Raw genomic sequence first — 14,061 nt, forward strand, 5'->3', positions numbered from 1 at the left:
GGCTGCCCTAAGGCTAACATTTCTTAGTGTGGATCTGAGACAGGGGATTTCACTGTTAGCTTCCCTGGGTTAGAAGGGGAAGGTGGGGGAGGACTGGTGGAGGAGGGAAGTGATCTTTTACAGCATTTGATGTACTTGATTTGTGAGCCTGCATGCAGCTCTAGGATCACACACCACTTAGAGGTGCTGTGCACTGAGAGAAGTATAAGGACTTCAAAACATGCTTCAGATGATTTCATCTCAAAATATTAATAAACGTGGATGCTCTTGGGTGGTAAGCTTTGTCTGTAAAACTGGAGGAGTAAGGAGGARCACAGTGAGAAGGGAAAGAAATTAAAAGACACATAAATGGGAACAGATGGACTCATACATTTTATGGTTTGCCTATTTTTCCTGTGTGTTTGGAGGATATTGCAAAGGCTGAGCAAGAAAGGGCAGCCTGAACTCAGCTCTGCTGCTGCTCAGCCAAGGACAGGGTGAGGAGGGAGGTCTGCTGGGGTTGCAGTGCCCATCGCTTGCAGGATCTCCCATGAGAAGAGTGGTATCTCCACGTTGACCAAACCTGGGCAGGTGGAAACCTTTCCACCTCCCAGTTTGTGACCTTTCCCCGCTGCACTGGTTTCCCACTGCCTGTCTTCTGCATTGGCTTTCAGGCATTTGCTGGGTGTTTTAACTGGTCTGCAGGTCACTAAGTCACAGAGAAATGCGTACTTTTGCATCCGGAGCTATGTGCTAGTTTTCATCACATGGATATGTGTCAACATGTCACTTTAAAGTAGTTCAAATAAGAGAGATGGGGGAACAGACGAGTAGGAGGGAGGCAGGAAACATGTCATAAATCCACAGAGAGAGGAACTCTGAAGTAAGAGAATTAAAGACTCTGGAAAACACATAAAATCTGCCATAGAGAGGGCACTGTCAATGCRTACTGTCAATGTAGTTTGCTTTTTATTTCCCAGTGTGCAGTATGATATATAAAAAAGTTTCCCTTTACTAGATGATCCATGAAAGCACTTATTTCATGTGAGATTTATTTTTCATATTAATAGACTCGGTATTTCCAGACCCAGGTGGATCTCAGTCACTATTCTGACAAAACAAGGCCATATCTCTTCCCACAGGCAGCGCAAACTCGGCTCTGTGGGTGCCACCAGCACCTGCCGTCTCCCAGGGACTACTTCTTCAAAGCGTTGTTATAAACACAACGGCCATCTCTTTTGTTTTCCCTTTTGGTTTAAGTGGAGTTTAACTGAGGCATGCAGAGCTAAATAAGAGATTGTGGAGAAAAATCAGACTGAAATAATTTTCCTCCAAAAAATGCCACTCAAAATCACCAAATATGTAAGTCTTCACACTTTCTCATGTTGCTATTTTTAAAAGGGAGAGAAAAATGAATCCACTCAAATAYTGCGAAGAGTCTCAAACACTACAAAGAGTTTCTGTAGACATGTATTCCCCTGTAGAGATCTGAATTTCCCTTAACAGTCAGAATATTAAGCAACCTGGAGCTTGTGCTTTTAGACAGAGATCTCAGAGATACAAACACCCTGGGTTGCCTGAAAATGACTCTTGAGAGGACAAATTGCCAAGCTATCAACCACCAGCCTTCTCTCTGGCAGCCAACYCTGCTCTCATTCAGCCATCTCTGCCACTTTCATGGGATTTAACATGTCCAAAATGGGGAGCAGGCCTCCAAGCTCTCGCTGAAAGACTTGCTGACGCTAGTGAAAAAGCGGGAAGAGGATTCACACTGTGCAACCAGCTTTAAACATGATGAAAATCATTTCCCTGCAAAAGTTTATGAGCTGGGACATCTTAGCCTGTGAGGTAGACTTCCTACTGACAGGCAGTGTGCTTTTCATTGTGCCTCCTCATCTTACTTCTTGGCCTCACTGCATGGTAACAAGGACACGTACCAGCAATTTTGGTTGCAGTTGATTGCACTAGGATTGAATTTGCATTGCTTACACTACCACATGGAGGATCTACAAGATATTCTTCCAGACCTGAGTATTATGCTACTGGGATGTAAGGAAAGAAGAGCTGGTTGCATTTGAAATTCCTTTTAGGGACCTAAAAACCAGACAAATGAACTCCCTCAGCTACCTATTTTATTTACTCTTCTCCACCTAGCATAGTGTGAGAGCTGTTTCTGCAGTGACAGGATTTTAATCACTTCAGTTTCATTGCCAGTTTATGCATAACGTACTAATGACGTGAAACAGAGAGGAAAGAAATAGAGAGGAAGCACAAGGAGCAAAGCAAATGTTTTCAGGTGGGTAGAGAGCACACTGAGAAGCACTCACCTGCCCTTTTGAACTAGATATACTCTTCTTTTAGCCATGCATAACAATCCCACTTCCAGAATTGCCCTTTCTCTCTTTGTTGAGAGCCACAGAAGTTAATAACGCCTTTGAGTTCCTTCCAGTTACAACTTCTGTTCTGCACATCTTTGTCCTCTCCACCCATGTGGAAGAGGCTTTTAACTTTGAGGCGTTTAAAAAGTACAGACACATTTGTCTCTAGATGAGCAGGCTGCTACATATTGAGATTTTTGGATGAATTTCTCCCAGTTACGGGATGTTAGGAGGAGCTGTTTTGTTCATTCGATGGCTTGAATCATGCAAGGGGTCAGATTAGATCATCACAGCTTCTTCTTATGGTCTTCTGAGATCTGAAGTGATGTTTGTCCAGCAAAATATTAAAGTGCTCTGAAACCCAGCAGGATATAACGGCCCATATTGTTATCTGCCAGACCGTTAGTGTCAGCATGTCCATGTGTACAGAAGGAGTGATAGGATCTCTGGTCCCCATGTGTACAGAAGGAACGATGGGATCTCTGATCCCTGTCAAGACAAAAGTCAAGATTCTAGCTGAAGTTTCGCTTTGGAGAACTGGCAATCCTGGCAAGCTCCCAACCTCAGGCTGAGACACAGGGCAAAGTACCTCAGGAGGACACATGGCACTGCCATGTTGTCAGCCCCTTATTCACTTGTCCTGCTGCCTTTCCCAAGGGAGAAGCCACTCAAGTAGTGAGCCTGAAGTGCTTGGTTTCTGCCATGAGAAATGTTGAGGTCACATCTTGAGTGGATGTGGTTGCAGGTTGAAAATATCACAAGGGCAAGGGTGCGTAGTGCATGCCTTGGCGGTCTTCTTGGCTTCCTCTCACTCCATCTGCCCACTCAAGGCAACAGGAGGCTTTCAGGACCATTGCACAAAGGCAGTGGTAGCTGAGAAATGGAGCTGAACAGTGAGAAAAAACCCTCAGGGCTCCCGATTCCTTACCAGAAACGCAGCACAGCTGCTTTACAGGTTGGGTGAGATTGTGGCTCTCTGACCATGGAGGAGGTGTGCCGGGAGGGCCAGGACAGCGCCCTTCCAGTGTCCTTTGCAGCAAGAGTGGCTGCTGAAGCAGCATGAAGGGGCTTCCTGGCTCCAGCTGAGGAAAGAGCAGCAACAGCRAGGGACCCCTCACCTTGGCACGGTGGCTTGCTAAGCTGTGCCTCGAGGCTAAAGCCAGCAGCACTCCCTTGAGGATTAGACCCGGCTCTGCTGTGTGAACTGTGGGGCTGGAGGGCTGTGCTGGGGCTGCAAAAGAGCACAAGCGGCTGGAGAAGAAAGAAGCAACATGATATTATTTGCCTGTTAATCAGGAAAGACAGTAAATTCAGCCAAGAAAAGTGCATTTCCCTGTTACAAGGCTGCACATTCCTGGGCTTACCCAGGTTCATTCTACGTTTCCTTTTCCTGGGTATGTTTCTTTTTGTGCCACAGGCAGACCTGTGCTGTCAGGGAAATGCCACAGCCTGCAAAGGTACATAGTGATCCCAGCAACTTTGGGCAAGGGCTCAAAGCTGCTTACTCCTTTGCCAAAAATAAAATCATCCTARATATACTGAACTGAACCCTCCTGACTGCTGACAACACCTGGCAGAAGTGTTGCAATGCTGAGAACACCCCATCCCTGCTGCATCCTAGCTGGAGGCCAGGCAGGCAATGGTAAATGGTAAAATATCCCTCCCTTGGGCTGGAGGCACGTGCCATCGCTTGCCTATTTTCCAGTTCCTTTGACGTCTAACTTGCAGTGTCCACAGGAGCACAGCGGCTCCGGCGTTTTCAGGGAAAGCTGTGCTCCCTCTAGGGGGGAGAAGCGGGAGCCCTCGCTTGCAGCCAGCCTCCTGCCAACGTTTTTAAGAGCAAAATTTCACTGTCGCTTCATTTCTTCAGCTTCGGGTGATCCGAAGGTACGAACAGCGGTAGGCTGCTGCTGTGACGGTACTTTTGGAAGGAGCACCCTCGAGGAAGGCTCGTAGCAGGCRTTTTGTTTGGAGCCAGGGCTGGAGAGCAGGCAACCGGGGAGCCAAACTGGGCTTACGCCAAAGAGGCTTTTGCTTTGAGGTCTCCGGTAGGAGATTCCCACCGAGTTTTGTATATCGAGGCCTCATGGGGATGGGCAGTGGGCAGCGGGGATGGGGAGGGAGCGTGAGGATTGGATTTGGATTCTTTTTTCAGGCCCCTCTGGTGGCCGTGGTGGGACTGCCCTGTGGTGGCAGCTCTCCAGGGCCCCCAGCTCCCTGCAGAGTGGCCATGGCACGTCCCCCAGGCTGCCCACAGCCCYGGCGGGTGCCGGCTGTTTGGGAAAACAAGACTTTTAGGAAGCAAGTACAGACACACGTGCCTCCATCACTGGCTTCACCTCCTAATTGAGCTCGCCTATGGTACCCAGCATTTTTTGGTTAAAATGTGGAATAAACGGCATACAGGGATGTCTTTGCACATGCATGTCGAGTCTGTTGTTCCAGTGCAAATAGGGTTGAGGGGGAAAAAAGGAGCAGTTATCCCACAAGGCCACGATGCCCTCCGAGCCTCCGCCACGGGAGCGGAGCGGCGCGGGAGAGGTGCTGGGCAGGAGGGCCSGGGGTGCCCGTTCCCGCTGCTGCGGAGGGTCCCGCCGAGGTCCCCAGGGCTCAGCGCCCGTCTGCCGATTACAGCCCCCAGCCCTCTGGCACACAGCCCAGTCCCAAGAAATATAAACCAAAGAAGCATAAACAGATGATTACATGAAAAATATATCATGATTAGCCAGATAGATCCCAAATGTTTGTTCTGTAAACTGCAACAGGCAGCACAAGTGCTCTTTGCAGCTGTAGTTTCTCATCTTATTTGTGTAAGTGTGCCATTAAGCTTAGACATGGGCAAAATAATCTTTCCTTGATTCTCACTTAAGAAGCTGCTTTAAAAATACATCAATGTTTGATTAAACCCTTTTGCGACTGGTATTATACTGTAAACTGGTTCTCACTCAATAGAAAATCTTCGGGCACTTTTTTCTCCTGGGTTACTTCCTTTCTTCTCTGAAGTCAGTGAAGTGGTTTGTTTTGTGAATGAAAGCTGGATGCCTTTAGCGAGGTGGCATTAGCACTGACCTCTGATCATGCATCGAATTCCTGCGCAGCGGGAGGTAAGGTTGGAGGGAAAGGTTAGCTCGCTGACGGCCAGGACCTGCTGAGCACGGGGCTGTTAACCTGCCTGGAAAGGGAATTGCTCAGAGGGCTCTCCCCTTTCTTGGATTATCCCAGTGAAGCCATCCTTCTCGCTGTTTAGTTTTAACCATCTGCTGGAAAGATGGGTCTGATTCATCTCAGTTTGGTAGAGATTTTTTTTTATATATATATAAAAAATAGCATCTGCCAATAAATTGAGGCGGGGGAGGGCAGAATACATTTTAATTTTCCTGTTGCTACCGCCTGTACCAGAGAAGACTCTCTCAAATTCACAGCATGGAACATTTAGCAAGGACAAGACTAAAAATCAAAACCAAACTCCTTCAGCTATTTCCCAAGAAACACAGCAGATTTTATACTGTTTGCTTCCTAAAGTATGTTCTGGAAGAGAGGTAACTGGGAAAAGGAAAATTTTGTGAAGCTCACTGTCAACAGCATCTTACAACAGTTAGTCTGTGAGAGAGTTGCTCTGGGGGAGACCTGTCTGCATTTTATGATGCTACTAGACTTTGAAAAAGTATCGTGTAAAAAATAGCAACTTTTCATCTGCTAGAGCAGCACTTCCAGTTTTATCTGCTGAATAGGGTGATAAAATCTGTGGTCTGACTTTTAGACCTGGAGAGGACCCAGAGTGAGAGTTAAAACCCAGGAAGTTGACACAGGCACAACTGCAAAACACACTGTTAAGTTTCTCTCCTTTTTATCTTCTTAGCCCTTCAGAGCCAAGGCAGCATTAGGAAAATAAGCTGCGGATTGCTCTCATTTTTACATCATGGAAAAAAGTTATGAACCAATTCCCTCCCTCTTCTTCATTTTTGCCCTACCACTCTGGGTAGCAACTTGCTTGTACTGAGAGTGGAGGAGCAACAATATTGAGAGCAGAGCAGCTACTCCAAGTTGAGCCAAACTGCAGCCATAGCAATTAGAAACATAGTGTTTTATTTTAGCCTTCACACCAACGTCCGTCAAGAAGAAATCCATTAAACTCATTGGTGGAATTACACCAGCATGAAGCTGCTTTCACTGAGACTGGGGCTCTAACTTTGCTGTCTGTTTTATTTGTAAATTGAGCAGATAGAAGTCGCTGGGAGATCGTTAAATCAGAGCTCTGCAATTTTCATTTTCACTTGTTCTTTTCTGGAGTAAAACCATGCTTTGTTATCCTTGCCAGAGTCTACAAGGACTAGTTCGAACTACTCTCACCAGCTAAGACAACACGCCTTCTCTATAAGGTGAGCATGCTGAATGCGGCTTATCGATGCAGTTGTTTCTTTTTCTTTTAATTCACCTCCTGACCTTTTAAAATTACTTCACTAACACAGGACAATAGGGCCAAGCGAACTCCCATTAAAGCCAGCAGGAGCTTTTTCATTGACTTCAGCTGAAGTTAGGCTGTGCCCAATAACACTAGCTTGAAGAGTAAAAAATAGCAACTCATACAGATCTTTATCCTGCCCCCTGCTGCTTGCTAACTGACCGCCCGTCAAGTCCACTGGGACAGGATCGGGCCCATAAAGGCAAATGAAACTATTATTGACCTAATCCTGCGAAACAAAGCTTATGAAGTATTTGCATTTCCTTTTTTAATCACACAGGCGCATTTGAGAAGTCTTCATGGGTTCATGAACGTGGAAATGCTTCCAGCTGAACAGCTGGAATTCATCTTTGCGTTACTTTACGCCCCAGAGTTTTCCCTGTTAAAAATAGGAAGATGGGGGTAAAGGGCTCGAAGGGAAGAGGGAGCTTTTGTGGAAGAGGCAAGCGGAAGAAACATGCCTGCTCTCCCCTGCAAATTCTTCACGGTGCATAAAATCTCCCGAGTCTCCGTCCTGGCGTTACTGCAGTGGCAACACGGGGTCTCTGGAGATGTCCTCATGCACCTCCTTCCCTCTTCGGCTGTCCTGCCCCATCTGTCTGCGTGCACAGCACCATCCCGCGCCTTCGTGGTCCCCTCGCGCCTGGCCGGGACAGCCCTCTCTGAAGACAGTGCCAGCCGTGCGGTTGCCCGTTGGGCCTGGTGGGAGAAGGTAGACTGGTTTTTGTCATTTCTTCCACCCYAAGCCTGGGAGGCTGAACATTTGTTTTCTAAATAATGCCGAAAATATACCATAACATGAGGAAATTTCTACCAACCAGACAAATGCTCAGTCTATTTTATGACRTAGACTTTCCGTGGCTCTGGATGTGACACAAAGCTGATGCTTTTACTGTTTTTTACGATGCCTTTTCCCCCTTTCTTTCTATTTACCTTACAACAAATCTATCTGTCAAGCTCGCTCTCTCCAGCACACTAAATTGTTTCACCACTGATAAAAAAAGAAAAGTCATGTGGCAGCTCTTTGGATTTCTGTTAAAATTACCACCTACGGTAGGTACTTGTTATGTTTTATTCCGGAGACCCTAGATCAGAAATTTTCTTTAGGTTAAAAACACATTTGCTCACTGGCATCTGCAGAGAACATTTTCCAACGTCAGAAAACTGCCGCACAGTCAGCGTAATTCGTAGCAGCCACCCAGAGAAGGGCAGGCTTGATGCCACAGACGCKGCGAGCCGGGACGCAGCACCACTGCAAAGAGGCAGATGTTGCTCTTCACTTAGCCTCGCGTCGTGAACCCCCCTCTTCCTTCCACAGAACCTAAATTTATYCAGTCCCTAAAATATGTATGGAATATATATTACAAGAGAAAGCTCCAATATCCTTGATTTCTCTCGGGGCGATGAGGAAGAACCCCCTTCGACTCCTGACACTGTTACCAGCGGTATTCGGTGCGCTCTCCCAAATGCACTGCAGCGTCAACATCAGTCACTTCAAAGAGCTCTTTCTTGTACCACAGATATTTTTATCCAAAAGGCACAAGTGAGAGACAGATCTGGCTGGAACTGGCTTTACTCTGCTCACCACTTGTGTGGCCTCCTGGAAAGGTCTCAGAAGAGTGCACAAACTTTCCGTGCGTTTCCAGCAAGCAGGTGTAAGATATAAAGCTTTTTCTGTCACCTGTTGTTAGCACTGCAAAGTAATTAATGGCTTTGTGTTGCTTTCYAGATTGCAAGTGCTACCGAGGATAGGATTCCTCTCCTGTATGAACTGCAGAAAAGTGCTTTTCTCTGCGTGGGTCAGTATGCAGAGACAGGCAGTTCCCACTTGTCTCTGCTGAGGCACAGGAGATGTCTCAACACCAAGGAGGATGCCCAGCCCTCATCACTGCGGGCCACATCCAAGGAAACATCTGGGGACACGTGTACATCTTAACACAACTGGGAGATGCCYGCACGGTGAGGAAAGGTGCAGCTGCAGCTCTCCATCCCCCCACTGCCAAGGGGCAGGAGGAGCAAACCAAGTGGTGTCTGTCTTTGGGAAGACTTTGATTTGTGTGTCCTGGGCAAAACTGATGGCCCAGGCTCATGGCAGCTACAGCTTCAGTGCTGTAGGGTTTTCTGCCCATTTCTTACTGCCTAACTTTAGGCAACAGAGCACAGCACCTGATTTAGGGCCCCAGTTATTGTAAGCTTCCTCCAGTGTTTGAATCCTGTTTGAGGGAGCCCTTGCTCCACTAACTCCAGAGGGAGCCTAGTGTAATTAGACACCTGATTTGGGTGGTAAAGTAGCTGAATTCAGCTGRGATAAATCCAGGCTAAATCTCCAAAAATCATTAATCAAGCCTTTCCCCACCTCTAATTTCCTGCAAGCATGAGATATGATTAAAAATAAGAATCCACTTTTCCCATAAAACAGGAATACTAAGTAAAAAATTATTGCGAATCTTCTGATGAAGTCATCATGAAGCTTCTGAAGCTGGTGGCATTACTTATCATTTGAGTGCCACCTACAGCAACATTTCACAGAATCACAAAGCAGTTGAGGTTGGAAGGAACTTCTGGAGATCATCTTGTCCAACCCCTCTGCTCAAGCCCAGGACCATGAATATTTGCTCTTAATGATTTATGTGCTTGAAAATATTCTGATAAATTCTCTACTATTGTATCTCTGCAGAGACAAACAAGCCAGCTACCACATTCTGCTGTTAATTAGAAGCCAGAAGAGAAAGGAAGGCACATACCAGATTTACTGCATATACCTTCATTGGCCAAACAAGGTAGGCAGCCAACAGCGTATTTCGTATAGCAACCATRGCTGCTTCTTTCTTTTGCAGCCAAATGAGAATGCTGAGGCATATGGTAGGAGATTACATTTTACATTCATTTGATTCCTATTATGAGATTCAAAGTTTTTTGTTTACATGCTCAAAGAACAGAGGCCAAGTCTCTTCATGCTCGTAATTACTTGGGTATGACCAGCAAGAAAGTTTACTTTTCTCATCTAGGAAGCATTCATCTGTAGCCAGTCACTTATAAGCCAGGATAGTTTTTCCATTTCTCTCTCTTTGAATATTAAGCAGCAAGTAGAAACTGATCCTCTAGAGGATATAATACTGCCTACTGCCACAGACTGTTGTGTACTTACCAAAAACGTTGATTGCCTTTGGAGTCAAAGATATTGCCATTTTTCTGATTGATTAAATGTGGCTGCGTATTTCCAAAATACGCAAAGGAGGGACAACCACAAATGTATAATTAATGAATTGTTCTGGCCATATTAACTACAGAAGTTACCTGAGCCTTGGCTGGAAACATCCATTCTGGTCTGGGCCAAATGCATGACAACATGTAGTATGTTTTCATTAGGTTACATGATATGAATGTGTCTTAAAAAACACTTGTGTTCTTCCAGTCTGCCTGCCAAAGCATTGCCCAAATCCATTCCCTATTTAATCGTGAAGGAACACTGTTCAAAAGATTTGAGGTCAGAAGTGCTCAGTAAACCAGTGCAGATACACTCCTAATGAGTGGTGAATTAAACAGCCTTTGTTTTAAGATCAAAGGTCCTCTTGGGAGATTATTTTTTTATTGCAAGCAGAATTGCTCACCTGCAGGTACCAAAAAACTGGAAGCTAAGGCCTGCTTAGATGATCCACAAAAGAATCTGGGTCTTCTTTAGTGGAAGTATGTGATTATGTCCAGAAAACCATGATAAGTAGGTGAGACTCATGTCTCCCACCGGCATTCCCTATTTGCTGAATTAAGAAGAAATAAAAGTTTTGTAGCTTCAGTTGGGATAAAGGTATTCTGCATTTATGTATTTAGSTTCTTATCTACACAGACCACAATAAAGTAATTCAGAACAAACAATGTGAAGATAGAGATGGAGTGGAAAAGGTRAGCTTGGAGTCTGCGCTCAGAGGTGGACGCACGCTTCTGGCTGCTGAGAGCAGGGTGYTGGATCCCGTCCTCTGAAATGCTGGGCTCCTTCTCCCTCCGGGGAGGGAAGACAGGTGAAAAAAACCCAGGACTTTTGCCAYTTTGAAGCACAATATCCTAATCTCAGGAGAAATATTTGAAAGGGCAAGGCTTTTGCTTGCTTGAAGTATCTCGTTTATTTCTAACTTACCGTATTTTTGAACATTGTTTCAGAGGTTTTTCAGAGCATTAGAAACTACTTAGTTTCAGCTTTCTGACCGCTCTCTAACTTCCCTTCAGTCATCTTTCTCTGAGGAGGCCGGAAAGCTCAGTTTGTCAGTGCTTGTACATGGAGATAGCAAGCAAATAAAAATAATGCTCGTGCAACCAAAGTAGCATTTTGTGGTTGTTTTACATAGGAACAAATGAGACCCTGAGCAAGCAGCAGAAAATCAGGGCCAGTGCCAATATCTAGGGAGCCACTTTTCAAGGTAGGAAAAGTTAAGAAATGCATGCATACAAAAGGACCTGAGCATATATTTTCCTTTATATTATCAGAATAAGTCCATTTAGTGCACTGAAAAACTCAAGTTCTTTTCTGTTTGCACATTAGTATGTTTTAGGCATACATTGCTCATTGTAAYTTCATTTAATTCTAGTGTAAACAGATACACTGACATTTTATTTCCTCTAGTAAGTTCACACTTGGACAGAAATAACACGAAACACAGTGGTGTAACACACAATCATTATGAAGGGGGGGAAAAATCTTCTAGATGAAGGATGTGGGTGCAGAAATCTGAAACACTCATAAGGAACAAGACCTTTGAAGATTTCTGCAGAATAGTTAGCAATCCATGCTATGGGACTGAAATACTAAAAAGAAAAAAAAAAAGTGAAATAAGTGACTTAAGGCTAATGGGGGTCAAAACTTGGTATTTTCTTTCTGTGGGAAATCCTGACATTTCCAGACAGTTTTTGTTCTGGATTGGACCAAAGCCTAAAAAAGTTTTACCTTTCTTGTGGAAAAGAAATTCTGAAAATATTTGGTCCTGGAAAGCTCAAAACATTGTTTTTCACTGTTTTTTAAACCAAATGGGACAGCTATTTGCTCACCATGAGTGGGGTCTCYTCAGACGGTCCTTGAGTCCCACTTTCAGTGGCACAGCAGCAGCTCTGCAGCCTCTCGGGCACTCATCCTGCCAAGTGCAGAAGCCCTGCAGTCCCCATCCCTCCTGGGCCACAGGCTCTGCAGCAGAGCCTGGGAGCCTGCAGCTCCCACCCTGCAGCATCACTGCCCATCAGGTGCTACCAGACGACACCGAGTACCTAAGATCACCAAGAAAGCCTCAGATGGCAGTTGACAAAAATTTCCGGAATAAAATACATTTTCCTGAAAGATACCAGCTTTGACATATTTTCCTTATCCACTTAATATTTTTCTTAATTCCTGACTGTCAGGAGCCATGTTAAATGGTGGGCAATGACATACATCAAAGACCTGAGCAACTCATGGTGGTTCTTGCAGCAGTGGCTGGCAGGAGAAGGGAGAAGAGACTAACCCATGCAGGATGTGAAAAACGAGCTTCAGAGGCTCTGAGGGAATCCTACCTGAAGGCCCAGGGAGCTTTACTGATGGGATCATTAATGTGCAGCCAACATGGGAGAAGAAAGAGGCTAAAGATTTAAACGTGGCCTGGAGCAACCACGTTAGCATTTAGGTTATCTCTGTTAGACACTTGTATCTTTCCACTGCTCTAGACCTAACCTCCTTTTGAAAATGGGATTTGGACTCGTAAATTATCTGGGCACTTTTAATAGCTTTATCTCAAATTAATGTCTCTCTTCCAGAAGTAACTCTGGTATTCACTCATTCCCTGTTTCACAGTGGGTATTATTTATCCCCATATATGTCAGTTCACAAGGACAGACCATCCAGAAAAAGATGTGGCTTATCCCAGAGCAGTGATGTATGGTTTCTTTATAGGAACCACTTGCATGTGAAAAAGCAACTGTTGTGTATTAAACACATCCCCTGTATTGTGCATAGAGTTTATACCTGTAGCTGAAGTCAAAATTCAGAGAGAGGAGGAGAGAGTGAGTGCCTGAAATTACATGAGATAGCCACAAAAATACCAAGGAACATACCACGATTTTTGTTATTACAGTGAACATCTATGAAAGTCATGATGATGTGGTGCTTGAAAAACTTGGCGAATGGTTTGTTGATTCCTGTCTCATGTGCCTAGGACTTTTTGTTCCTGTACTGAAGAAGAGGGATGAAAATTGTGCATATTGAAGACTTGGTTACTCRTAAGGCATTAATAGCTGGAGAGGTGCCAAATCGTTATTGTTTTTTCTGGAAAGGGTGTTATTCAACAAGATAAGATTTTCTTTCCATGTGTCCACATCAGCTCAATACTGGAAGATGAAACACATGCCTACGGGATTACAGGCCCAGGAAGCACCTTTTCCAGGAAAACTATCTGAGTGAATCACTTCAGCGTTGAAATGTTAAACAAGTGCTCTCTTGATTTAAAGWTGTTGTTAATTATAAAAAAGGCTCTATGAAAATGGAAACAAGTTAAGACTGATATTGCTATATAGAATAAGTATTTTGAAAGGAAACAATGAAATTGGGCAAGTTTGTTGACCTCAAACCAATCTGAAAAGGTGATAGAAAATGTATCAGAAGGGGAAAAAAAGGTCCTGTGTTATTTTCCAGTGCTTGAAAGGTTAGAATTGTCACAGAGACATGATTTCTGCTAGGACCCTGCTAAAAAGGATGCAGTTTAGTAGAGCTCTGTCCAGCAAGATCKTTTCCAGACTCGGGGCCAGCCAGAATTTTGCTGGAAGAGTCTTGGCATCTGAATCTCAGGGGTGGTAGAGCGTGGCCATGCCCTCAAAAGGAAACTCATTCCAGTGTGGAGAGGCCCAGCGGGTGCCCRTGGCGTGGGAGCCCTTAGTTCACAACATATGTGAGCTTAAAGGTTACACTGAGCAATGTCCTTTTCTCTTTCTTCTAATTATTACTTGGGTTCTTCATGTGATACTTCTTTGTCCTTGCAGGCATGGAGCATCTCTTGTCCTTCCTTTCTCCCACAAGCTCCTTGTATGCAAATATGTATATAAATTCACATGCATATGCACATATAGAGGGTAAGGAGCCTTAAAAGGGCAAGAGCTCGCTGTCAGCAGCTGTTGACAGAGCAGGGAGAAGAGTAGCTCTGACTTGGGAGCCTCAGGTGGGCTGCTACTGACTGCTACCAGCTTGCTTGACCATTTGAGTTTTCTTCACCAGTTACAACCAATTTTTTTTTT

Source organism: Rhea americana, unplaced genomic scaffold (assembly GCF_003343005.1).
Source record: "Rhea americana isolate MKP2758 unplaced genomic scaffold, rheAme1 scaffold_88, whole genome shotgun sequence".
Classification (NCBI taxonomy): Eukaryota; Metazoa; Chordata; class Aves; order Rheiformes; family Rheidae; genus Rhea; species Rhea americana.